Genomic DNA, 27,911 nt, shown 5'->3' on the forward strand with positions numbered 1-27,911 from the left:
GGACGATTGGCCATGATCAAGGCAGTCATGTAGGCGATCCAGACGTACTCCATGGCCTGTATCAAGCGTGTAGACTGTGTACAGTGTACTACGAGTTGACACAGGCCATGAACTACAACGAGCTTTTCTGTGGAAAGGTGAGCGTGAGATTCCTGGAGGAAGCTGGTTGCATGGCCTTTTGTGCTTCTGCCTAAATGTCACGGAGGATTAGGCATTAGGGACCCCAACTTACCATCAAAAGAGTCCAACCCAATTGTAGTGCCCTCGTTCTCACCGTTAAACAGCTTCTAGAGTAGCGAGGCAATTCCTGTCATTTCATTTGCATTAGAGCTACAAAACAGCCAGAACATTTGTGTTCGGCTACTCCATGTAACCAATGTGCAGATGTATTTGACGGATGACAATTTACGTGGCCAGTGAAGTAGAAAGGGGAAATGGAGTGTGTATAAACACAAATACTGAATAGTTGTATACCATTTCAAAAGTAGTTGCATATAGAGGTGAAAACGGGAAATTATATTTCTCAACCGCCCAAAGTCATGCGGAGCAAATATAGATACAACAATGACTATATGATATTATCCATGCCCAACTCCGAGAAAAAAAAAGTGGAACAAGATATAGGATGAGTGGTAACCATCCGAAATATCTGAATGTCAAGTATTACAAGAAAACATATTGTGATTTTACTTCAAAACATAATAATAAATAGGTATACCGTGATATATGAATAAATAGAAAATATAGAGTGATCTTGTTTTTACATCGGAGGATCACTTTCACTATGCTAACTCTAATTGCACCCCTATATTATTTAATGTACTGTGTAGGGATGTAACTGTAACTGAGGTAAATAATTTTCATCCATCCAACCAACGAAGCTTGCGGCTATATCCGCTCCAACTCCAAGCAAAAAATGTCGGATAAGATATATGATGAAATGATTACCAAGCACTATCCATGTTCAACTCCAAAAAAAATATAAGATAGGATACAAGATGAGCTTATATCCGTCCGTATTCAATCCGATTGCACCCTATAGTTGCATACTGTTATATTAACAGAATGACATAACTATGCAACTAGTTCAGAGTTGCAAAGAGGATGCTTTCTATGATCAGAATTTGCTCGTCCATTTAACACAAGTACCGACACAACGGGATAAGAGTCAAAAAGAACATGGGGTTCAAAACAAACACCCCTTCGGTTACTCATGGGGAAGAAGCTCATAATAGTTAACATGGTATCACATTTAAATATGTTCCATAATTCTAATGCTGAATACGATGTTGTACTTAGCGGAACAATATCAGCATAAGAGACACCCAACGTAGGAGATCAGGCACTGCCATATTTCCTTTTTCGAGCATGTGGGTCAAACGCCCTGTCGGAGCTTCCTTGGCCTTGCTTGTGTGCACTGTTACAAAACAAGCAAGTGATCACGATCAGGGAAAATGATATAAGATTGAACTTGAGCACAGAGCAAAGAAAAAAAGGAAAGGTATGTAGATTAAAAACAAAATGCCAGATCACTTGGCCACTCGCTGATAATAAAAAAGAACCCCTCGTTTGTAGGGACAACTCTATAAAAATAGGAAGACCCCAAAAAACTTGTACAGACAATTTGAGTGCAAGTCACAAGATGAGCAATTGGCTCATCATAAACACCATTACACGTTATCACAATTCTAATTTCCACCATTTAATAGACATAGTGACCAACAAACCAAAAATTGAAACACGTCGTTTTATGAAATAATACTGCTTTTGTCAATTAAAACTAAAAACAGAAGGAAACTGATGTTAGAGCTACAACACTATCCTTATGTTCCACATAATTTCCTAGGGCAAAAATCAAACTGTATCTTCCTCACAAGCATCTCACCATTCCCTCTCCCTCCGTAGCTTGCCAGCCAATTATTAAAGCTCTAGTTCATCATATAGCAGGGTTTGGCACACCATGACACGGAGGGATCAAAATGCGGATCAAATTATCAGCTAATGCCATGACCCATATTGATCCTATTTTAAAAACTTGCCTCAAATTTGAGATCCTAGATACACTCAGTTTACTTTTGTTTACTGGTAAGTGGTAAGAAGCAACTTTAGGCCTAGATAGATTCAACACAAATGGGGTGAGCAAGTGTTCACATATCATGCTTCTAAGATTGGTAATCTAATGAACAAAATATGCATGGGTAAATAGACAAAACCAGTAGCAATCTGCATGCATGAATATATATTGTACCAATTAAACAAGTTACATATATGAGATGGGATTACCTGTGCAGCTTTAAGTACGTGGGGAACTCAGTGGGAATAAAGGACTCAAAGTACCCACATCTTGTCTGCATAAACATGGTCTCCTCAATACAGGGGTTTTCTCCTGCTTGATATATTTCAAGAATGGCTTGAGAGTCTTCTTAGCCATGTCAAAGACAACCAGCCACGTCTCATCGTACTCATACCCCACCTCATCCTCATTTCCCGCTGGCTGCCTCATCACAAAGTACACGATATTTTGGTCATCCAAGTTGACGTGAGAGTATTGTAAGTGTGTGTGCGGGAGTTGCGCAACGCCATCAAGCACCCAGAAATCATCTGATTTGACCACATCATCTATGTCCCAGACCATTTCATTTCTTTCTGTTATCCTCAAGGTCCAAGAGGTAGCTGTGAAACAGGAAGTGCTTGCGGATCTTGCATTGAACATCATGCCATTGCCATAGGCCACTCAGATAACCTTCATGACACCACAATGCTCACTGACACCGACGGTCATATACATAACCGATAATGATTGGCCAGGGACATGACGATCCAGGCCAGGCAGTTGAGCAGGTAATGCCAGGTACTAGAGCTCGGGGTTGTCATCGAACACCTTGTAGAGCAAAATTGCGCCTTGGCAATAATCAACCCAGCAAAGGTAGCTCCCGAACGGGATGACCGCGTCAGTGGACCAGTGCCACAGGAGGTGCTCCAAATCCAGGTCAGGGCCATGGATGACCCGCGGCTTCTTGACCTCCCACCGGATGGGCCTGGAAATGGACCTGGACGGGAAGATGACGTGGAGCTCAGGCTCCTCTGTCCTGATGACCTGCAGCTCTGCCACAACAACGTCATCGTCGCCACGGCGCAGGATGGTGACGTCCAGGGCTTCTACCCCGCGCAAGTGTTCCGGGCCCTGTTCGGGGAAGAGACCTTCCGCTACACGAACCAGCACCTGCACAGGGTAGAAGCCCTGGACATCGCCATCCTGCGCCGTGACGACGATGACGTCACTGTGGCGGAGCTGCAGGTCATCAGGATAGAGGAGCCTGAGCTCCACATCATATTCCCGTCCAGTTCCAATTTCAGGCCCATCCGGTGGGAGGTCAAGAAGCTGTGGGTCATCCATGGCCCTGACCTGGATTTGGAGCACCTCCTGTGGCACTGGTCCGCTGACACGGTCATCTCATTCGGGAGCTACCTTTGCTGGGTTGATTATTACCGAGGTGCAATTTTGCTCTGCAAGGTGTTCGATGACAACCCTGAGCTCCAGTACCTGGCATTACCTGCTCAACTGCATGGCCTGGATCATCATGTATATGGCCAATCATTGTCGGTTATGTACATGACAGTGGGTGCCAATGAGCATTGTGGCGTCATGAAGTTTATCAGAGTGACCGATGGCAATGGCATGATGTTCAATGCAAGATCCGCAAGCACTTCCTGTTTCACAGCTACCTCCTGGACCTTGAGGATAACAGAAAGGAATGAAATGGTCTGGGACATAGATGATGTGGTCGAATCAGATGATTTCTGGGTGTTTGATGGTGTAGCGCAACTCCCGCACACACACTTACAATGTACTCACGTTAGCTTGGATGACCAAAACATCATGTACTTTGTGATGAGGCAGCCAGCAGGAAATCAGGATGAGGTGGGGTATGAGTACGGAGAGACGTGGCTGGTTGCCTTTGACATGGCTAAGAAGACTCTCAAGTCATCCTTCAAATATATCAAGGCGGAAGAAAACCCCTCTACTAAGGAGAGCATGTTTATGCAGACAAGATGTTGGTGCTTTGAGTCCTTTATTCCCACTGAGTTCCCCACATACTTAAAGCTGCACAGGTAATCTCATCTTATATATGTAACTTGTTTAATTGGTACAGTATATATCCATGCATGTAGATTGCTACTGGTTTTGTCTATTTACCCATGCATGTTTTGTTCATTAGATTACCAATCTTAGAAGCATGATATGAGGATACTTGCTCACCCTATTTGTGTTGAATCTATCTAGAACCAAGTCTGCTTCTTACCACTTACCAGTAAACAAAAATAAACCGAGTGTATCTAGGACCTCAAATTTGAGGCAAGTTTTTGAATTATGATCAATATGGGTTATGGCATTAGCTGAGAATTTGATTCGCATTTTGATCCCTTTAGTTGTATTTTCATCATATCTCTGTGTCATGGTATACCAAATGTTGCTATATGATGAACTGGAGCTTTAACAATTGGCTGGCAAGCTACGGAGGGAGAGGGAATGGTGAGATGCTTGTGAGGAAGATAGCTTTTGGTTTTTGCCCTAGGAAATTCTGTGGAACATAAGGATAGCGATGTAGCTCTAACATCAGCTTCCTTCTTTTTCAGTTTTAATTGACAAAAGCAATATTATTTCATAAAACGGCGTACTTAAATTTTTGGTTTTCTGGTCACTATGTCTATTAGATGGTGGAAACTAGAATTGTGATAACTTGTAATGGTGTTTATTATGAGCCAATTGCTCATCTTGTGACTTGCACTCAAATTATCAGTACAAGTTTTTTGGGATCTTCCTATCTTTATAGAGTTGTCCCTACAAACGAGGGGTTCTTTTTTGGTTATTATCAGCGAGTGGCCAAGTGATCTGGCATTTTATTTTTAATCTGCACACCTTTCCTTTCTTTCTCTGATATGTGCTCAAGTTCAATCTCGTATCATTTTCCATGATCATGATCACGTGCTTATTTTGTAACAGTGCACACAAGAAAGGCCAAGGAAGCTCCAACAGGGCGTTTGACCCACATGCTCGAAAAAGGAAATATGGCAGTGCCTAATCTCCTACGTTGGGTCTCTTATGCTGATATTGTTCCGCTAAGTACAACAACATATTCTGCATTAGAATTATGAAACACATTTAAATGTGATACCATGTTAACTATTATGAGCTTTTTCCCCATGAGTAGCCAAAGGGGTGTTTGTTTTGAACGTCATGTTCTTTTTTACTCTTATCCCGTTGTGTCGGTACTTGTGGTAGATGAACGAGCAAATTCCGATCATAGAAAGCATCCTCTTTGCAATTCTGAACTAGTTGCATAGTTATGTCATTCTGTTAATTTAGCGGTATGCAACTATGGAGTGTAATCGGATTGGATACGGATGGATATAACTCATCTTGTCTCACAACCTATATTTTTTTCAGAGTTAGACACGGATAGTGTTGGGTAATCATTTCTTCATCATGTATCTTATCCTAAATTGTTTGCTTGGAGTTGGAGCGAATATAGCCGCAAGCTTTCGTTGGTTGGATGGATGAAAATTATTTACTTCAGTTACAATTACATCCCTACACAGTACATTAAACAACATAAGGGTGCAATTAGAGTTAGCATAGAGAAAGTGATGCTCCGATGTGAAAACAAGAGCACTCTATATTTTCTATCTATTCATATATGGCAGTATACCTATTTATTATCCTGTTTTGAAGTGAAATTACAATATGCTTCGTTGTAACACTTGACATTCAGATACTTCAGACGGATACCACACTCATCATATATCTTGTTTCACTTTTTTTTCCTCGAAGTTAGGCACAGATAATATCGGATAGTCACACTGCTGCAAAAACCCTCTTCGCTGTCGGCTGAAGGATTGAGTCAGTAGTGATGCCTTGGACTATCACTGCCGGCTCGGTGGACCGGTAGTGAAGGGCCTTATCACTGCCGGCTCAAGAATTCAGCCGGCAGTGATACCCAAGGCATCACTACTGACTCAATCCTTCAGCCGACAGTGATAAACCTGAAATCACTACCCACTAAAGGATTCAGCCGGCAGTGTTTTGCCTCTCCTCCCTCCCCTCCTCCCTCTCTCTGTCCTCTTTGTACTCCCTCTCACTCCTCGATCTCTCTGTCTCTCTCTCAATACATGCATACAATGATACATATATTTAATGTAAATCAATAATAAATGCACCTTCATTAATATATCGTAATGAACACATATTTCAAGTCATAGGCATCGATAAACACACATATGTACATAATAGTTCTCACAGGTCACGCCCTAAAAAGTCGGTCGAGTTTAGCCAGTCCAGTATCACTCTACCTCTACCTCTACTTCCTCTCCCGCGATGAGGATCGCGTCTCCGCATTGTCGACTGTTGGCGTGTGTACATCCGGGGACGGGGGGGGGGGGGGGGGGATGGTGGTGGAGCGTTGGACCTGGTTACGCCTGATCGACCGCAGCGTCGCCTAAGCTTCAGGCTCGCCTGCGTGTCAAAGACATCGAAGTCTGACGTCTGAACGCCTCAACGGTTTGAGCCTTTGACCTCCTCCGCAGCACACTGATGGGCCACCCTCTCATCCTCCTCCTCCTGAGCACGCTTGCGGGACACAGCTTCTTGCTTCTCCACAGCGCACAGCTGACAAACCAGCCTCTCATCCTCATCATAGGCACGCTTCCTTGCCGGTGCTTCTTGCTCCTCTTTCGCATCATCGATGGAAGGCCATCCCGTCGATACCAATTTCGCATCATACATAGTAATTCATATCATTTATTAATAAATAGTAATTAATGACATACATTAATATCGTGTCATTTGGCGAAATATAATACGTTGTCAAGCCCCTTGGTAGCTTTCCTCCTTGTCGCATACTCTCTACTAGAAAGAATGGTGTCATCTGAAGATCTATGACGCGTGGACAGCACGATCAGTTCATAAAACTCGCTGTTTGGGTTGATAATATGTTCTAAAAAGAACTCGATGATCTGTTCTTGAATGCATGTATTTCTGTAGGTTGTAACGTATTTGTGCATAGTTTCAAGCACTATGTTTGAAGAATCGAAAGAATTAGTCCTTGAACATGCATAGAAATTGAAAAGAAGGTATCGATATGTTATTTCATACCTCAAGATCATTGAACCTAACAGCGTCTCCGTACGTGATGAATGCGTGCATGTTAATAACAACATAAAATGCGCAGAGATTGTTGCCGGCTGCCTACCTCATATACTTCAAGAGGGAACGATTCGTTAGTGGAATGAATTGAACCTTTTGATTCAGTAGGAAATGCAAGACATGAATATTCCCTGCGTACCGAAAAGTCGATTTTTACATCATATTGCTTCCTGAATGGAGAGTAGATGATACTCTTTTTTTGGAATCTTGTGTACACCCTATACATGAATATGAATACCAATTAAACTTAGATGCAATCGTCGAGAAGATTAAATGATTGAGTTAACATGTTTAGCATGTCAATGAGGTGTTAGTAAGTTGTTTGATCTCTCTTTTGGGAGTCAAGACAATGATCTTGCTCAAGTCTGGGTGGATGACAAGGAAGATCCAATTAATACTGCAAAATATATCACCATAGCAAATTAGTACTAAAATCGAGTTGCCCATAAAATAAGGACGCCCTGGCGCACAAACACGTACTCATAATTTTAGGGTAAGAGTATAAATTTCTTGTATTTGTGATGAAGCAGACATTTCAATAAGTAGTCCTCAGTAACTGGATTCTCCCTTATAAGTTTCTGGTTCATAAGCCTACGATTGATGAATCCTACTTTCTTATCTAAGTCTTGTCCGCATGCTTGGATCTCCATTCTACGAAAAAGAGAAGTTAGCTATGCAATTTCAAGGTACAAGATCATATAACGTGAACTATATGCATAAGTCACTTATAGAGTCCACACTCTGACTATAGCCATGTCGAGGTCATCTGCCTTATACAATTCATACAAGTCCTTGAAATACACCCAGAAGGAGCCATCCCCGTTGAGGAAATAATCATCTGTATATCTTACGAGGAACGCCTGAAAACCCTGTCTGGAATGCTCCATGTATCATTGATGTAATTGGCGTATTTGAGTCGTAAGGTTTCTTTCTATATCTAGTTTGACCAAAGATTTGGTTAACTCAAACGGCTATATAACATCCATCTTTTGGATATTCACTCCCACAGTAAGTCGTGCTAGTTCCTCTACTGTTACCCTTGATTCAACTAGGAAGTCTGTAATGCTTAGAGCATCCTTAATGATTGGGCCTAACTTGCCCTTGGCTTGCTTCTTACTGATGCGTTCATAGTCAGTCGGCGGCTTTCTTGAAGCCGCCCCCGTCTGTTTAACTTTGGCCATTTTCGTGAAAAATTTCACGGCATCTTCAGGCACAATAGGTTTCGATGGAGGTGGTGCAGGATGGAAATAAAACGTGACACTGGCATCCACAATCTTTTTGGTTTCCTCGGCAGTGAGTGAATAGACATCCTTGGGTTCCACCAACTTCTTAGATGCCACCGACTTTTTAGATGATGTCGTCTGCTTGATGCTACGGAACCTGATCGTGTTTTCCGAGCTGATGGCTGGGTTTTTGATGGTGCTGGCTTCTTGAGCGGTGGACTTTTTTGAGGCGATGGCTGAGCAGGTGGACTTCTTCTAGGAGATGGGTTAGGAGAGGGGGATCTAAGAGGCGACGACAGCCCAAGGTGTACCGGAGAGTAAAGGTTCTCGGGAGCTGTCCCTGGTGGAAACACTATGTAGGACTTCTCCCACGCGATAAATGTGTGCTCGTTCTCTCCATAGTGTTTACCCCCTCCTCTGTGGGGTAGTCTACCTCAACATGGTGGTACTGGTCAACTATCTCGTCTACTTTGACGATAGTGTAGCCCTCCGATATCAAACATCCGTGCAATTGTTTATGGGAGGCACGGGGATAAGCCACGTCGGAAGCCACCTTGATGGTAATATTCCTAGCATCAATGTGTAGTTCACACGGTGTCTGTGTTGTGATGAGGTCCACAGAATAAGTGATGGAGTCAGCTCCCGGAACTCCCGTAGACGCACAACTACTCCGACGACCACCGGGGTTGGAGCACGCACCATCAGGAGATGCTTCCAGCCGTTCCTGTTTGCTCACAATGACACCCCATTGACGCATGAGGGATTAGGACACTGCTGGTGCTATTTTTATTCTATTGTATGTTTCCTCTCCTTTTTTAGCGCTTCTTCAAGCATTTCCATCATCTTAGCTTGTTCTGCCGCTCATTCTGCATCTCGCGCTGCTTGGGATCTCAATCGACTCTTGTAACTGTTGACGTCGCCTGAGAATCCAAATTTCCAACCCATCACCCCCAACGCCTCATGTGCGACCACCGTGCTCCTTGTTTCCCAGGGCCAAGATGAGTTCGTCCCTATCCTTATCTAGCTCAAAAGAGCCTTGTGAAGACTGCTCGTGGGCTTCCGCAAGCTTTTTTGCAAGATCTTACGTCGCTTCCAGGTCTTTGAAGGTCGTAAAGGATAAGCTTCCATCAGACGAGTAAGAAGCACCCCTCCCAAGAAGGAAGTGTGTCGATCGTTCGCTCCAGCCCTCCGTCTCTGGTATGACACCTCTCTGTCGTAGTTCATCTAGCCGTTATTACCACTGCCTTTCTTTCCTCATGTACCCACGACTGCTGACTCTGTGGGAGTACAAGTTCTTCTTCAAGTTTGCTTTGTTCACCTCACTCAACCTCTGTGCTTCTTCCGACAACTTGTACTCCGCAAAGGCTTGCTAATGATCTTCTAGTTGCGGTCATTTGCGAAAATCTGGCGTTGTACCTTTCTTCACATACGTTCTATTTAGTGTCCCCTTCCAGTTCTTAAATGAAAGGCTCGTGATCATTAGCGTCTTACACTTAACTACTTCCATATTTGCCTCTTCAGGGAAGTCGAACTTCTCTAATATTATGGGCCACAAGATGTCGTTCTTGATCGAATCAGGAACCACGTGCGGATCATCTCGTTCACCAGTCCACAATCTGTAGTTGATGGGCACATGATCCTTAACAGCAATCCCACAGATTGATTTGTATGGCCCCAGAACTCTCTCTGGTGCAGTTGGCTCCCCTGCTGGTGAGACCTCCGTGATCACAAATCATCCCGTAGGCATCTTCGAGGGACCTCGGACACGATGCCGCTCCTAGGATTACTCGTTATCGTGACCCTCCGAAGCATCAAGCATCTACGCATAAGCGAAAAAACTATTGGGAACCTATACGATAATATGTACAACAGATGCATTAATCTACTTATGAATTATCTCATCACCTCCACATGCGTCTGTTTGGTCCAGGTTAAGGTAGTGGCTCGGGCTACCTACTTCAATGTTTGACGGCGGCACTACATCTCCTTCTAACACCTGGCCTGGATTGGCGGTTGGTGATACCATCACTTCTTGGGAGTTCTGCATATGAAGAAGACGAGAGGTTGAGTATTCTACATATAAAGAGCAGAGGAAGGAGGAAGATAGAGATAAAGCCGACGAGGGAGGAAGGGAGGTTGTCAAAAGAGTAAAATAACCATGAAAGAATCGATAGGTTACAACCACATTTAACAAAAAAAAGCTGCATCTTACAAAGCAAAATAGGCATAAAGGTACTGACAGTTAACACATTGATCTTACAAGTCATCATCTTACATAGCAAAATAATGATGATTCTTACAACCAGAACTAGAATTATAACATATTTACACGTGAAATCACATTTCTTATTTTCAAAGTTAGCCAATTTTAGCTCAACTTAGATGACTTGACTGTTGTATGCCGCAACAGCTTTATGTTTGGACTTGTATCCTTTGTAACATGCTTCTTTGAATCTATTAACTTGTGCGTGGCATTTCTCTCAACTAGAGAACACTCCACTTTGCTGACCATGATGAACAATATACCATGTCATAGCAGTCCTAAATTTTAGAGAATATACAAAAATGATATACTACAAATCACACTAACACCAAAAAAATTTACTACGAAGAAAAGATAGTGCTCATGTTACATTACAGCAAAGTGGCTCTAGCAAATGACCTTACTAGGACTTCAGTACTATTTGGCGGTTTAGAGAGGAAGCATTCTTCTCAAGGGTACCTTTACTGCTGGCTTAATATAACGACCAGCAGTGAAATGATACTTTCACTATCAGCTCAATTTGAGCGCTGACAGTGAAAGGGTACCTTCACTGCCGGCTCACTGCCGGCCCAATAACTTCACAAAGAGTGAAAGTAGTTTCACTACTGGCCTAATATGTCCACCGACAGTGAAACCTCATTCCGTACTGGCGGCTTGGGGTGCAAATTTTTTTTCAAAGTTCTGCGTGCGCGCGAAGAGACTCGAACCCACGACCTGCATAAGTAAGACCGAACAAAACACTGCGCTACTCAAGTGATTTCGATTTAATTTGTACTATGTAAACTTATTAACATTCTGTTGACCTAAAATCCTAATACATATTTATTTAAATTTGAACTTGCTATATACCAAAATTATATTTTATATATACCTAAATTTCCTGGTTCAATTTTCTAATACGATAAATAAATAAAGTAAATATGTTCATAACTATAGGTAATTCATTAAAAATTCAAAATAAATATGCTCATAACTTTAGGTAATTCATTAAAAATAAAAAGTAGTAATATATAGCAATAGTGCTAGCTTGTGCTATTGCTAATTCATTATTAAAAATCAAAAATCAATATGCTCAATAATAAAGACATCTTCCACCACAAACTAGAAACTAAAGATTCCATAACAAAAGTGAGGTATATTAATTGCATCTGAAACAAATTCATACATAGTAATTAATACAATTTAGCTACTTTGCCTTAACGATTCGCCCTTAATTATGATCACGGCGTACATAGGGAGGTTTATCGGTGTCTTCCATGGGACGTAGGTCGACGTCCTCTCCGAAAAGAGGTAGCATGTCGAATTGATTCTAGTCTTCCTGGTCAACAGCATTCTCCACTCCGACAATCATTCTTTTTCCTTGAAGAGCCATATGGCGCTCCTCCTTGTTAACCGGGTCTGGCTCTTTTACATAGAAGACTTGCATAACATCATTCGCAAGTACGAATGGTTCTTCTCTGTATCCAACGAGTTTTTGGTCCACTATAGTCATACCGTACTTGTCGATCTTCACACCCACTGGGAGTTTGACCCATTGGCATCGAAAAAGAGGAACCTTGAATACTCCATAGTCGAGCTCCCAGATCTCCTCTACGAATCCGTAGTAGGTCTCCCTATTTCCATTGCAGTCGTAGGCATCTATACGGACACCGCTATTTTGCTTGACGCTCTTATTATCTTGAGCTCTCGTATAAAATGTATAGCCATTTATGTTATATCCTTGGAATGTGAGGATTGTAATTGACGGTCTGTGAGCCAACACAGTTAACTGAGCACACTCTATCTGCTTATACATTACCTGTCTACGTAACCAGGCGCCAAAATGATCTCGGTGCTCTCGCGCGATCCAAATATCGAACTTCCCTGGGTTTATGGTGCGTAGCATCTTCTGGTGTTCTTCGATATATGGGTCCACTACAACTGATTATTGCAGAACTGCGAAATGTGCTTGCGTGAATGAAACAGGGTCGTTAGTGCGGAATGAGTTTGCAACTATTGTCCCTTTTCCCTGTAGCCTCCCCTAATGGCGAGATACAGGCACACCAATCGATTTGAGATTCATGTAGTCGACACAGAAATCAATGACCTCCTCGGTTCCCCAGCCCTCGGCCATGCAGCCTTCCGGCCGATTTCGGTTACGAACATATTTCTTCAAAACACGGAGCAAAGAATCAGTATCTCTTTCACAATGTGAACAATGAGATGCACCATGATATCAAAAAAACGATGGAAAGAACAACGCCTCAAGCTGAGATAGAGTCTCGACCACGTCTTCCTGTAGTTTATCTAGCTTGGTCGGATCGATGACCTTCTATGATATCACGTTGAAGAACGAACACAGCTTTATGATTGGATTTCGGACCTTCGATAGCAGAATATCTCTAATTGCAATTGAAAGCATTTGTGTCATCATCACATGACAATCATGAGACTTTATGCCAGTTAATTCTAAATCTTTCATATTTACTAGTCTCTTTATGTTGGCGGAGTAACCCGGTGGAACTTTGATTTCATGCAAGCACTTGCACATTGCAATTTTCTCCGTCTTGCTCATGCCGTAGCTAGCGGGACCAAGATATTTGTCGCCTTCTTCCATATCTTCGGGATATAGATCCTGTCTGAGTTTCAAATATTTTAGGTCCTTCCGTGCTTGGAGTGTATCCTTTGTTTTGCCAGGTATGTCTAGTAACGTTCCAATCAAGCTATCACACACATTCTTCTCAATGTGCATGACATTGATTGCGTGTCGAATCACCAAATCTAGCCAATAAGCTAAGTCATAAAAAAATAGATTTCTTTTTGAACATAGGAGCTCTAAGATTAGATTTCGAAACCGGTATACTCCCGCGTCCCTTTCCAAGGATAACCCTAAGTCCCTTTACCATGTCATATACATGTCTCCCAGTGCGATACTTAGGAGGTGATTGAGTCTCAACTTTCCCATCAAAAGCTCTCATGATGCTGCGGTACAGGTGATTCTTGCGGAGAAATTTACGATGACCTAGGTAGACCATTTTTCGGCTATTCTTCAGCCACAAGCTCTCTCTTTCATCCAAACAATGCACGCATGCACAGTAGCCTTTGACAGTCTAGCCGGATAGGTTGCCAAGGCAGGCCAATCCTAGATTGTTATGAACAACATTGCGCATAGGGTGAAGTTCTCTCGTTTGTATGCATCACATACCTGCACACCATCGTTCCACAGTATTACAAGATCTTCTATTAATGGTTTCAGTATACATCGATATCATTACCAGGTTGCCTCGACCCTGGTATCAGCACCGACATCATAATGTACTTTCGTTTCATACACAACCAATGAGGAAGGTTGTAGATACATAGAGTCACATGCCAAGTGTTATGACTATTGCTCATATTGCCGAATGAATTCATCCCATCCGTACTCAACCCAAATCTTATATTCCTCACATCTTCTGCAAAGGGCTCCCTTATATTTCCTATCGATGTTTCTCCACTGTGTAGAATTAGTGGGGTGTCTCAGCATTCCATCATCCTTGCGCTCCTCAACATGCCACCGCATCAGTTCAACATGCCTTTTGTTCGTGAATAAACGCTACAAACGGGGGACTATATGAAAATACCACATCACCTTGACAGGAGGCCTTTTATTCTTTCCTTCACCATCAATATCATCACGGTCACGCTTGTACCGTGATGCACCACAGACGAGACACGCTTTCAAGTCTGCATGCTCTCTGTGATACAACATGCAATCGTTTGGATATGCATGTATTTTCTGCACTTCCAACCCCAATAGGCACACAACCTGCTTGGCCTTGTATGTGTTTTTTGGCAGCACATTTTCCTTTGGAAGCAATTTCTGTAAGAACGGTAATAACTCTGTGAAGCTTGTATCAGACCACCCGTTGCTTGCCTTCAATTGTAGCAGTGAAAGCACGGTACACAACTTTATGTGCTCCCTCTCGCAGCCCGGGAACAACGGTGTTTTAGAGTCCTCTACCATACGCTGGAACTTTTAAAACTCTCTTTCAATGGTGAAGTTCCCCTCCCCATCGCGCAACATCTGCTCCAGATCTTCGGAGTCGGCGTCGGCCAACATCTCCTCTAGATCATCATCAACCAACGTATCTCCAGCGGGGGGCATATCGATGTATTCGTCAGTCAGCATATCGGTGCACAAGTCTTCGTCTTCTCTGCCAATGTATTGCCCTTCCTGTACGATCTCAGCTTCACCGTGCTCGATCCAACGAGTATAGCCAGGCATAAAGCCCCTTGGCATCAAGTAGGAATGTATCTGCTGGGTGGTGAAAAACTGCTTCTTGTTCTCGCAATCGACACATGGACAGCACATGTATTGAGATTATGTATTTGACTTGTGTGCCGCGGCTCGTACAGGAAACAATCCACGACATTCTTGTACTCTGCGCTCACACTGCTCGCATCGTACATCCATCTTCTATCCATCTACAATTATATCATTATTGTAATCCAATTCATAACATCTAGAAAATTTTGCGATCACCAATAAATAAATTATCTCGTCATCTCCTACTGGCAATTGGCTCGGGTTGGAGGAGCCGCCTTTTGTATGCTTTCGCGTACACTTCCGATGAGTATTTATTGGTACCATCCCTAGAAATTTTCTTTATTATTCAACCCTTTTGTAGGACTAATTAAGTAAAAATAAAAAAAATACTCATAAATAAAGTTTATATATTGGAGCTTGCTAATTAAATAAAATATAAAACATATAATTGGATCTTGCTACATACCAAAATATCATGGAGAAATTTTCTAATTCCTTAAAAATCAAAATAAATATGCTCATACCAAAAGTTTTCATATATGAGTATGCTAATTAATTAAAATATAAAAATATAATTAGAGCTTGCAACATACCTAAATATCATGGCTAATTTTTCCAATTCATTATAAATCAAAAATAAATATGCTCATAACAAAAGTTTCTATATATGAGCTTGTTAAATTAATTAAAAAATAAATATGCTCCAACCTATAGCTAATGTAAATCAATAAAAAAGACATTTTCCACCATAAGCTACTAGTTGAAGCTTCCGTATAATAAATGAGATATAATTGCATCTACATTGTCTTAAAACATCATGGCCATAGGTGCATCTCCATCTTTTCAAAATCTAGAGCAATTTAGCAAATAAAATTTAACTAGAAATGGATTGAAGATGAAGTTACATACCTTACAACACCTAGGGCATGAGGATTCCTCGAAATTTTGAAGCCAAGAACTTGGTGACCAAAAATGGCCGCCACCGAGCAAACAGAGCTCCTCTCTGTTGTGTGCTCGGGCTAGGGGAAGGAGAGAGTGACTTTTATATAGTCGAGACATCACTGCCAGCTCATATAACAAGCCGGCAGTGATTCCCTACTATCACTGCCGGTCGGTGGAGATGGAGCAGGGCATCAGTGCCAGCTTAAACCAACAGCCGGTAGTGATGCCCTTATCACTGTCGGTTCGTGCCACGATGACTGTATTTTTCTTACGCGGCTTATGAACCGGCAGTGATGGATCGGTATATATAGGGGTTTATGTAGTAATGTCATTGTTGTATCCATATTTGCTCCACAAGACTTTGGGTGGTTGAGAAATATAATTTCCCGTTTTCACCTCTATATGCAACTACTTTTAAAATGGTATACAACTATTCAGTATTTGTGTTTATACACACTATGTTTCCCCTTTCTACTTAATTGGCCACGTAAACTGTCGTCAATCAAATAATCTGCACATTGGTTACATGGAGTAGCTTGTTGTCAGTCAAATACATCTGCACATTGGTTACATGGAGTAGCTTGTTGTCAGTCAAATACATCTCCACATTGGTTACATGGAGTAGCCAAACACAAATGTTCTGGCTGTTTTGTAGCTCTAATGCAAATGAAACCAAGTGGATAAGTGTCTTAGTTTGCTTGTGATGAGTCATTGACAATGTTCGAGTTAGTTTGAGCTTTGTTAGCATGAGTTTGTTGATGCTTATCTTTGATCATGACTAACACAAGTTGGCGGAGATTGGGTTCGGTGTGTTTGACTTGGGTGCAGGAAGTTTACACTCACTGAATAGTCTGGTGAGAGGGTTTTTGATCTCACCAGATAGTCCAGTGTGTAACAGGAGAGAGCTCCAGAGCTTTTCCAACTCAGAAGCAGAAATAGTGATGAACATCGGAAGGTCCGGTGTGGGAAATTTTTTTTATCACTAGAGTAATTAACAGAGTGATGCAAAATGTGTCTGGTGGATTTGCCTCATCGGATTTTCTGGTGTGGTGCTCAATGAACACTGGATTGATCATCAGAGTAATTAACAAAGTGATGCAAAATGTGTCTGGTGGTGGTCTACTGTCTGGATTGTCCGGTGTTTGAGCCCAATTGATCACCGGAGCAATTTTCATAAGTTGTCCAGTGCAGAGGAGGCAGTACAGACCGAATGGTTCGGTGCTTGTACTGGTGTGAGCACCGGACCATCCGGTGTTCACATTTTTGCTAAGATGTGTACTTTTCAACAGGATTTTTATTTGGACTAACTTCTAATAGTGTTGTGATGGTATTGGAGATGCATGTTTGCTTGTCTCATGGTATGCAGGTGATGGATGCAACTTAGCGGTCGACGGCGGGATGATCGGGGCTTAGCGGGGGGCTTAGTGCCAGACGATCGATAAGGTTGAGCGGGGTCAAAGGTGATCCTAGCGGTACATATTGGAGGTCAAGAAAAGCATGAGGTGATGGTTGAAGATGGCTTGTCAATAAGGTCAAGCGAAAGGGATGCCAGTGCAAGTGACAAGACGGGTCAAGGAATCGAGAGCGGGAGAGACTTGCCGGTGGTCAAGATCACAAGACGGAGGGCACGCGTCGACATCGGGATGCTTCCTTGAGGTCAAGGCAAGCAGTTGTGAGCCACGCTTTGAGAAGCGTGCAAAGCGGTTTCGCAGTTTGGCCTCAAAACCGTAAAAGGATGTAGTGCACGTGACATCATCTCGAAGCTAGCGTCGAGGCGAAGCTAAGTCATGAAGGTGTCTCGGCTGTTCGATGGACGGAGAAAAATTTGGACCAAAATGCCCCGTGATTAGTAGGAGACCATTGTTAGGGAGAGGTATTTTGGGGACAATGATGTTTAAGGGTTAAGCAACCACCCTAGGCCTAGAAAAAGAGAGGGAGGGCTGGTGCTTACTCTTGAGCCAGCCATTTGAGATCTAAGAGATAGGTTTTAGAGGAGAGAAGAGAAGAGGATAGGCTTAGTCTTTGTAATAGTTTAGAGCTTTTGGAGAGAAAACACTTCTTGTAATCTGCCAAAAATAGGGCTGGCCTCTTTGTTTAATGAAGTGCAAGTTTCTTCAATTGCTCGTGCTCATCTCCTTCTAGTCTCCTTCTTTTGGCTCCACGTTTCGTTGCGAGTTTGTCTTTTGGCTTCTGTTTTTCGTTTCTCTTTTGGGCAGAAATTTTCAGCAGTTGATCTTCTTGTTGCTAGGGACATAAAATGAGCGTATAATAGTATAAATTTGGGTATTGCATTCCTTTGCCTCTAAGTCATCAACTTGGAGATTTTCCTTGCCCGGTGTCCCTCTTGTATGGTATCTTTCTAAAGGTTTGAACTTTTTGTGACTAGGATCATAGATTGACCTCATATTGAACATTGTGTTCATACTTCATCCATCGAGTCATGAATCTTGGTTCCTTCCTTTGTTTCTCTCTTTTAGATTCCGCTTTTGATCTTTTGAGGTGCGTTGGGTGATCAAGTAGGAGTCGGCTATCATGTTTCGAAAGAAATTTTGTGATGCGTATATTCACCCCCCCCCCCTCTAGTTGCAATTGGTATCAGAGCCAGTTAGATCACCAGTTGACCTTAACCGGTTTTTGTGATCCGTAGGCGACATGGAGAGACATGAGGAAATTCCTTACTTTGATGGACGTGATTTTTCGTATTGGAAGGTGCACATGGAGTCTTATCTCTTAAGTCAAGTAAGTGCAATATGAGAGATTGTGGACTCCTGATATGAGATACCTGTCGCTCACACCACTCAGACCCAAATTGATTAATATGAGTCCAACAACAAGGCTCGCAATATATTGTTCGCTAGCCTGAGTAGGACCGAATTTGATAGGGTCCAGCACATCCATACGGCCCAAGAGATCTGGTCTACTCTGAGTGTCTTTAATGAAGGCACTAATCAGATTAAGACCATACACCAAAGCACTAACAATCAAGAGTATCAAATGTTTGTGCAAGGCTCCGGAGAGTATTTGGATGCAATATTTGCTCGCTTTGATGGAATCATTAGCAATCTTCGCTCTACTGGTGATTTGCCATATTCTGATCACAAGAGAGCAATCAAACTCCTCTATGCTCTTGAGCGTAGCATTTGGGAGGTTAAGATTTCGAGCATTGAAGAGTCATCCAGTTATGACACATTAACTTATGATAAACTCTTCAGCAAGCTCAAATCCACCGAGATCGCCAAGGCATCTCGTCTAGGCCATAAAAACCCCTTGTCTTAGAACATGGTGTTGGTTTCAGGTCCTAGTGTTGGCAATCAGGCTGGAGCTAGCCTTTCTTATGCAAATGCTTCTTTTGGTGGCTTTGTTTTGTCTTCCTTAGTTTCTATCGCGGAGGAGCAAGTGGATACTTTGGATGATGAGGATCTTGCTCTCATCGTGAAAAAGTTCACTCGCTTCTACAACAACAGAAGAGACCAGAGGAGGAGCGGTTCTCATGCTTGCTTTGACTGTGGTGATACCACCCACTTTAAAGTGGACTACCCCAAGCTTAAGAAGAGGGAGGACCGCGACCACTACTACAACAAGCACAAGAAAAAGGACAAGAAACCCTTCTTTCAGAAGAACAGCGACAAGATAGCCAAGAAGGCAACCAAGGCGGCTTCAAGGGTGTTCGTGGCGGCTCTCAGCAACGTCGACACTTTCTCGAGTGAGGAGGAGACCTCGGAGGAGGAGGAGCAGCCCATGAAGACAAGAAGTAGGCCAAGGACTTCACCGACCTCTGCTTCATGGCGAACAATGACGACGATGACAACGACCTCGAGCATGATCCCTCTGAGGTAATGCCTTCCTACGACCAACTTTCTGCTCAAATCGATACCTTGAATGACGCTCTCGTTAGTCAGGATAGGCTTCTTAAGAAAGCGGTGCGTGAGTTGAAGGACCTTAGGCCTAAGTATGAGTCTGCATCTTCTGAACTTGCTTTGCTTAGGTCAGGTCTGATGAGGAGGAATGTGAGAGTTGCTTGGTTGTGATGGCTGAACTTGCAGAACTTCAGTCTCTGCATGCTAAGTTGCCAGTCGGCTTGAGATTGCTAACAAGAAGTCCCTTGAGGAGGAGTCTAGGTCCACTCTCCTAGGTGCTTGCAAAAATTGCCCTTTGCTTGCAAAGGATGTTGAATTGAAAGTCAAGCATATTAAAGAGTTGGAATCTAGATTGAAGAGTTCTGAGAGTTCTAAGGATGTGCGGTCGAATTGTTCCACCTGCACCATTTTTCAGGACAAACTCAGCTGGGTAAGAGAGCAAGTTGAGAAGCTTTTGGTCGAGAATGAGTATCTCTTTTCTCTGGTGAAGAAATGCTTAGAAGACAAAGATAAAATGAACTTGATCTTGGCCAAGACCAAGATGTGTGCTGATAAGACGTGTTTGGCGCTTGGTTTGGGTTTTGAGAGGGTTGCTTATTCCAGGGATGGGAAAATAGTCTTCACCACACCTACCACCCTAGAAGCTGAAAAGTCTAAAATCAATGCCACACTACAACCTATCAATAAGAAACCCACACCACAGCCTACCAAGAAGAAACCCACTGTGAGATCATATGATGAAAAATTGGTTTGATTGATGAAATTAGCAGAGTAAAGTGATTTAGCATAATGACATTAGGATGATATTCATGAGTTGCTAGCATAGTTGGTTTGATGCGCTATCATTAGTTGGGTATGCTTATGTTAACGTGTTGTTTTTACTTGGAGTTTGCGTGGTGTTACGTGAACTGATCTTGAGTCAAGTCGGGAAGGACTTGTGCTCGTACTCTATTGTTGTTTGATTCACGTGCAGGTGTTGCTCAAAGGCGAACATGGTCGATAACGGATCCAATGTTTCACGATGGACACAAGAGACGATCTGATCGTGAGAGGACGTGAAGACTAATTCGTGTTTAAGTCAGACCAGGCACGAGAGAGTCGTGTGGTGGCTGGACTTAAGATAAGAGTTAGTGTCAAAGACGGACTCTGAGTTGGTTACGCACATGCATGTGTGCATGGGATGTGTGCATGCATGATTATGTAAGATTTGTTGGCTAATTAGTTTAATTAGTGGAAGTTGTTTGTCCTCTTATGATTAGAGTAGGATAGAGACCAGATTGAATACGACTTGGAGTTGTAGTTCGATTCGATCATGTTTGTGCGTGTGGCTACCCTATAAATAGATATGTCTGTTGTATTGGTTAGGACAACGCAAAATGAGGCAGCACAACGCAGCAGAGAAATAGAGAAACTCAAGAGAGAGCTGTTTTGGAATTTCGTGGAAATGATTTCGTGGAAATCCTAGTTGGGTGCTTTCGTAAGTTGATGAGTTGTTGTTTCGAAATTTTCTCTTTGTTCTATATTCAGCGTGCTGGTTTTGATTTTTTATTAACTTTGTGCTTTTATCAAGTTTCATCTTGATTTAATCCATCCAAAACCTTGCTAGAATATCTAGTATTTGATCTGAGAAAATTTTGAATGGATTTGATTTAATCTCGAGTAGCTTTTTGGTCAACTCGACTAGATTTCGATCTACTCAATTCTGGTTGACACAGTCTGCTTTGCCTAGGCATAATTCTTGATCCACATATCTGATTTACTCGATTCTTGTGGAGTTAGTTTCGTATTTGAATCTAGAATCTGTTGACCAAAATTGAGAGCAATCCGACTAGTAGATCTTTCTCTACATCGTTTTTACTAGAGTGTGTACAATCTTTTTTGAGTGGAATATCGAATTTAAATCGGTTTTCGATTTGGGCGAGTTAATATTTGAATTTGGTTTCCGCAATCATTCACCCTCCCCCCCCCCCCCCCTCTGATTGGTTATTTTGCGCATATTCGATCCTACACCCACTCCACAACCAAAGAAAGCTCCATAGCCTAAGATGAGACTGCTTGTGAGAGAGTCTGGAGTGACCGACAGTCGTGCTCATGAGAGATGCTATCATTGCACCTACTGCCAGAGAGATAGTCATTTTGATTGGGTTTTGCTTTCGTCGTAGGAGGGATGAGCAGCGTGAGTGGGAGTCGAGTACTCGGGACATATACTGCCCCTCCGTTGGTGTACATGAGCCTTTTCATCGCTCTTACTCACGTGTCTCTAGTGCTTCTCGGTTTTGTCCTATAGGTGATGCCCGACGTGGATCCTACCATGACTCATATGGTCTTGGATCACGTGTAAGATGCTTTGAGTTGCAGCGCTTTAGCGGACCACGCTTTTCTAGTCGTGGCTCTCGCCCCTAGTGTGCTAGGATTGATATGCATACACCTGCTTTTACCTCTGCTCCTCGAGTGTCTCGGTGCTGAATTCCCAGGAAGTTTCTTACTCATCCCAACACTGAGCACTCGAGCATGTCTTATTTGATGTAGATGGCAGACAAAGGTCTGGAGAACAAGTGGTTCATTGACTCCGGTTGTTTGCGCCATATGGACGGAGATGCATCATGGTTCTCCAGCCTCACCTCGACGAAGCGGCATAAGTACATCACTTTCGGGGATGATCGGAAAAGAAGAGTGAAAGTCAAAGACACGGTAAAAGTAAATGAGAGTTTCACTCTCAAATATATAGCTTTGGTTGAGCATCTGAGATACAACCTTCTCTGTATATCATTTGCTAGATGAGGATTTGAAAGTGCGTTTCAAATACGATAATTCTCGAGTTCTTGATTCTTCCGGCGCATTAATTTGCAAGATTTCTAAAGTAGGAGAGTTTTTAGAGCTGACCACTCACTTTTTTTTGAACACCGAATGGTCAGGTATACACGTCTCAGTTAACACCGGACAATCCGGTGAGTTAACTTTTTCAGACTGCTAATTTGACAGTTGTCAGTAGCCGTTGCAAAATACCCTGGTGTTCTTCCATATAGCATCACCGGATAGTCTGGTGAGTTATATTCTATTTCATCGAAAATATGAACCTTCTGTTAAATGGTCCGGTGATGATTCCTTTAAGACACCGGACAATACGGTCAGATCAACTCTAATTTTCTCCAAAAGTACCAAGCTTCTGTTAAATAGTTCGGTGTTTGAACATTTCAGATCACCGGACAATCCGGCGCATATAACTTAACTTTTCTTTAAAAAATAATTCTTCTATTAAATGCTCCAGTGTATTTTCTTCCATCACCGGACAATCCAGTGAGTTCAAATTAACGTTTTCTCATAAATGAAAGATAGTCCGGTGAGTAAAAATCCCTCTAACACCAGACAATCTGGTGAGAGCAATCTTCCTATAACTCGTCTAATTTAATCGACTTTGAGTTCTAACTTCTCACCCATGGATTTATTTGAGCTACCTAGTGCTAGATTTTCGCAAGTGTGCATCCAACTATTTCTTAGGCTCAACTAGATCAAGCTACAATACTTAACCCCCCTTTATAGTATGGTCAAAAGACAAAAATAAATGACATATAACTAATCTAAGTGTCCTTCATCACCTTGTGACACTTAGAACTAGAATGTCCTTAATCTTGACGTAAAAATCATTTGATCGATCAATAGAATTTCATGAGGGACCAAGAAAACCATTCAATCATTGTAGATTAAAAAATTTGAATTTTTCAAAATATACGCATTAGTCATAATGATATGGTTGTCATTAATCACCGAAATATTTACCACTTAACTAAGGGTTTAGATGCTACAAAGTCATAGATCAACTTTCTTTCAAGAAGTATATGAAGAAAGATTTTAGAAATTAAACATCATGCTTCAAATGCATTCTTCACAAAATCAACTATCACAAGTAAACACATAAAAATCATAGTTGATTTGATCTCATTCGGACCAAATAAAATCTTGAGATTAAATAGATCACTAAAGAAGTACCAATAATCTCAAGTTTCAATTTAAAACCAAATATCGATCAATGAATTCTTGCAAAATTAACCTTTATATGAGCTTGACATACCACATAGATGCTAGATAAGCAATAATATCAATTCTAAGTGGTATTTCTCAAATATTCACAATTTATAAGTAAGTAAGATGCACCAAGCATAATACTCCCACATAATATAATATTCCATTAATTTCTCCAAAGAGCCAAATAGAATTTAATAAAACGAGTAAGATCAAATGAGGCTCCAAAACCATGCTCAACACATGAATGTGCAATACATCCTACCCATACTAGTTATATGACCTACACATACTAGTTGACAAGAAAAGCTAAGCATGCTGAAAACAAATTATAGCATATTAGCAAGCAATCGAGACATGTTTAAAATTTAGAAATAAGATCATGGCTAGATTTCAATAAAGTCTACACATGTTAGTATAAATACAAACCCAAAAATATGGCATAGATACAAACCTACACAGGCAAAGGGCTAAGAACCTTCAAAAGTCTCTGGGAACATCGGATATTCTGACTTTTCAATCAAAAGTTCCGATCTTTGTGCTTTTAAAAGTGTTGTCAATGCCCTCATCAAGAAGGAGATTGAGAAATCAAGTGGATAAGTGTCTTAGTTTGCTTGTGATGAGCCATTGACAATGTTCGAGTTGGTTTGAGCTTTGTTAGCATGAGTTTGTTGATGCTTATCTTTGATCATGACTAACACGAGTTGGCGGAGATTGGGTTCAGTGTGTTTGACTTGGGTGCAGGAAGTTTACACTCACTGGAAAGTCCCGTGAGAGGATTTTTGACCTCACCGGATAATATGGTGTGTAACATGAGAGAGCACCAGAGCTTTTCCAACTCAGAAGCAGAAATAGCGATGAACATCGGAAGGTCCGGTGTCGGAAGTTTTTTTTTATCACCAGAGCAATTAACAGAGTGATGCAAAATGTGTCTGGTGGCTTTGCCTCACTGGATGTTCCGGTGTGGTGCTCAATGAACACCGGATTGATCACTAGAGCAATTAACAGAGTGATGCAAAATGTGTCTGGTGGTGGTCTACTGACCGGATTGTCCGGTGTTTGAGCCCAATTGATCACCGGAGCAATTTTTAGAAGTTGTCCAGTGCAGAGGAGGCAGTACAGACCGGATGGTCCGGTGCTTATACTGGTGTGAGCACCGGACCATCCGGTGTTCACATTTTTGCTGAGATGTGTACTTTTCAATAGGATTTGGATTTGACTAACTTCTAATAGTGTTATGATGGTATTGGAGATGCATTTTGCTTGTCTCATAGTGTGTAGGTGATAAATGCAACTTAGCGGTCGACGACAGGATGATCGGGGCTTAATGAGAGGCTTGGTGCCAAACGATCGAGTCAAAGGTGATCCTAGCGGTACACGTTGGAGGTCAAGCAAAGATGAGGTGATGGTTGAAGACGGCATGTCAACAAGGTCAAGCGAAAGAGATGCCGGTGCAAGTGACAAGGCGGCCCGAGGAATCGGGAGCGGGATACTTGCCAGCGGTCAAGATCGCAAAACGGAGGGCATGCGTCGATATCGGGATGCTTCCTTGAGGTCAGGGCAAGCAGCTGTGAGCCACGCTTTGAGAAGCGTGCAAGGCAGTTTCGCGGTTTAACCTCAAAACCATGGAAGGATGTAGTACACGTGGTATCATCTCGAAGCTAGCGTTGAGGCGAAGCTAAGTCATGAAGGTGTCACAGCCATTCTATGAACGGAGAAAAATTCGAACCAAAATGCCCCATGTTTGGTAGGAGACCATTGTTAGCGAGGGGTATTTTGGGGACAATGATGCTTAAAGGTTAAGCAACCTCCCTAGGCCTATAAATAGAGGGAGAGGGCTGGTGCTTACTCTTGAGCCAGTCATTTGAGATCTAAGAGATAGGCTTTAGAGGAGATGAGAGAATAGGTTTAGCCTTTGTAATAGGTTAGAGCTTTTGGAGAAGAAACACTTCTTTTAATCCGCTTAAAATAGGACTGACATCTTTGTTTAATGAAGTGCAAGTTTCTTCAATTGCTCGTGCTCATCTCCTTCTAGTCTATTTCTTTTGGCTCCGCGTTTTGTTGCGAGTTTGTCTTTTGGCTTGTGCTTTTCGTTTCTCTTTTGGGCAAAAATTTTCAGCACCTTGAGATGTTGATCTTCTTATTGCTAGGGGCATAAAATGCGTGTACAATAGTAAAAATTTGGGTATTACATTTCCTTGCCTCTAAATAATCAACTTGAAGATTTTTCTTGCCCGGTGTCCATCTTATTTGGTTTCTTTCTAAAGGTTTAAACTTTTTGTGACTAAGATCATGGATTGACCTCATATTGAACAGTGTGTTCATACTTCATCCATCGAGTCATGAGTTCTTGGTTCCTTCCTTTGTTTCTCTCTTTTTCTTCCGCTTTTGATCTTTTGAGGTACATTGAGTGATAAGTAGGAGTAGGTCATCACGTTTCGAAAGAAGTTTTGTAAGACGTTTATTCACCCTCCTCAATTCTAACATGCAATGCTCAATTCCAACTGACAACCGTGGCCCCCGTTTTCCTTCTCTGGCTTCACTCTACACTGTGGAGGGCCTTAGAGTTTCTAGATTTTGAAAAGCTTCTTGTGAACTTTCAGCACCAGTCGGCACGTTAGCGAGACTGGCAGATTTGGTCGGTTATCTTTGTTAGCCAAGGAGGCACTATAGCACCAGATGTATGAAAAGTTGAATTTCAATGATAAAACTGATTGATACTTGAACAAGTAAAAAACACATGTCTAAGAATGCAACTTGTGAGAAATGTATTACTATTTCTTTTGCTATGCAGAAATCAAATAGGCAAAACTGAAAACAAATCAACCTATTCTGATAGAATTAGGAGATAAGCTAGCTCAGTTGTTTGAGGGTGCGGATGTACGTCTAGACCACTCAGGTTCGAGTCATCTTCGACGTGAATTTGGGTGCATATTTTTTTTCTTATTTATAATGCCATCTAGTCTCTCCTAGGTCGGTCGAGTTTTTATATTCTGATAGAACTTTGTCTGCTAGGACAGTAAAAATAAAAGGATGTGACAGTTCTAATGCAATACTTTCAGAAAGAAATTTTCATAGAAAGCAATTGGTTGTCAATTTATGTAATTTTTAATACATTGATGGTCAAAGCTAAAAGAGTTTGACCAAGAATAATCCTAAAACAACTTATATTTGAAATCGGAGGGAGTAATTTATTATTTTTCTAACTGAGAAACTCCCAAGTACCTAATATTCAAACAAACATACAGTCTAGATTGACTTTCCGACTGTTTGGAAGACATTTAGGTCTTGTTGGAGTAGCTCCAGCTTATGTGCCTCTTAAAGCTAGATCTAGGACAAGCAAGGTGAGAACTTGTTGGCTTATCCTCTAAGCCTAAGCCCTTTGTACTAGAATCTCCAAATAATCCAAATCGAGGGGAAGGTGGTTTAGGGGATCTATAAGTTGAAGCCCTTGCATATATGATTTGTTAGGAAAGCGCACACTAAGCCAGTCAGACACACAAGCCATTAAATGATCAAATGATCATTATGTTGCGCATGTGATTCCTCCACAAAAGGAAAAGAACAAAACTTCGCCCAGCTAAGAAAGAAGTAGCTGTTGTTCAAGAAGCAACACTAAATCACTGGGCTATCATTTACATGTACTAGCTATTTGGTGGTTCTCAAACACTTGTAAATCTTTTGGAGTTATTCTAAAATTTGTATTCTTATGCAGACCAGCTAATGTTTAGAGTTCGAACAAGAAAAGCCCTTTCCACGACAAGCATACTGGGACCGAGTTATACTGAAGTGTCACTTCAATTATGCAAAGATAAGCCTGATCTCAACAGTTCAATTCACAAACAGAGCTAAAAATTTGCAAGCTTCGGTGAGTACTCACAGGCCTGCGGCAGGAGCCCCTTCTCATGCACCACACCTCCTGCACAATCCAACACCGTATCAAGATTCTAGACCTCGCAGGTCGCAAGGGCCAAGGAAAGGAACAAGCTGAAATTCCCAACCAAACACCATAGGGCACCGCGCGCTACGCACCCCAGTTCTGCAGCCTCCTGTTCTTGAGGGATTTCCACTTGGGCGTCCTGTCCTCCATTGCTGCTTCTTGCGCCGTCCTGTC

At 42.0% G+C, this 27,911-nt stretch overlaps 1 long non-coding RNA gene and 1 pseudogene across 3 annotated transcripts; both read right to left on the bottom strand.

Annotated features, from left to right (window-relative positions):
- Positions 1-1,093: 1,093 nt before the first annotated feature.
- Positions 1,094-27,874, bottom strand: LOC133907794 (uncharacterized). 3 transcript variants are annotated; one of them, XR_009908027.1, is made up of 3 exons: positions 27,830-27,874; positions 27,678-27,716; positions 1,094-1,417 (listed from the first exon to the last, which is right to left on the bottom strand). It is a non-coding gene; the product is annotated as an uncharacterized LOC133907794 (long non-coding RNA). The 3 variants fall into 3 exon arrangements; XR_009908028.1 differs by having other exon boundaries at positions 27,799-27,874; XR_009908026.1 differs by lacking the exon at positions 1,094-1,417 and having other exon boundaries at positions 27,618-27,716; positions 27,799-27,874.
- On the bottom strand, positions 2,294-3,397 carry LOC133907962 (uncharacterized; annotated as a pseudogene).
- Positions 27,875-27,911: the final 37 nt, after the last annotated feature.

The sequence above is a fragment of the Phragmites australis genome, chromosome 24 (assembly GCF_958298935.1).
Source record: "Phragmites australis chromosome 24, lpPhrAust1.1, whole genome shotgun sequence".
In the NCBI taxonomy this organism is placed as follows: Eukaryota; Viridiplantae; Streptophyta; class Magnoliopsida; order Poales; family Poaceae; genus Phragmites; species Phragmites australis.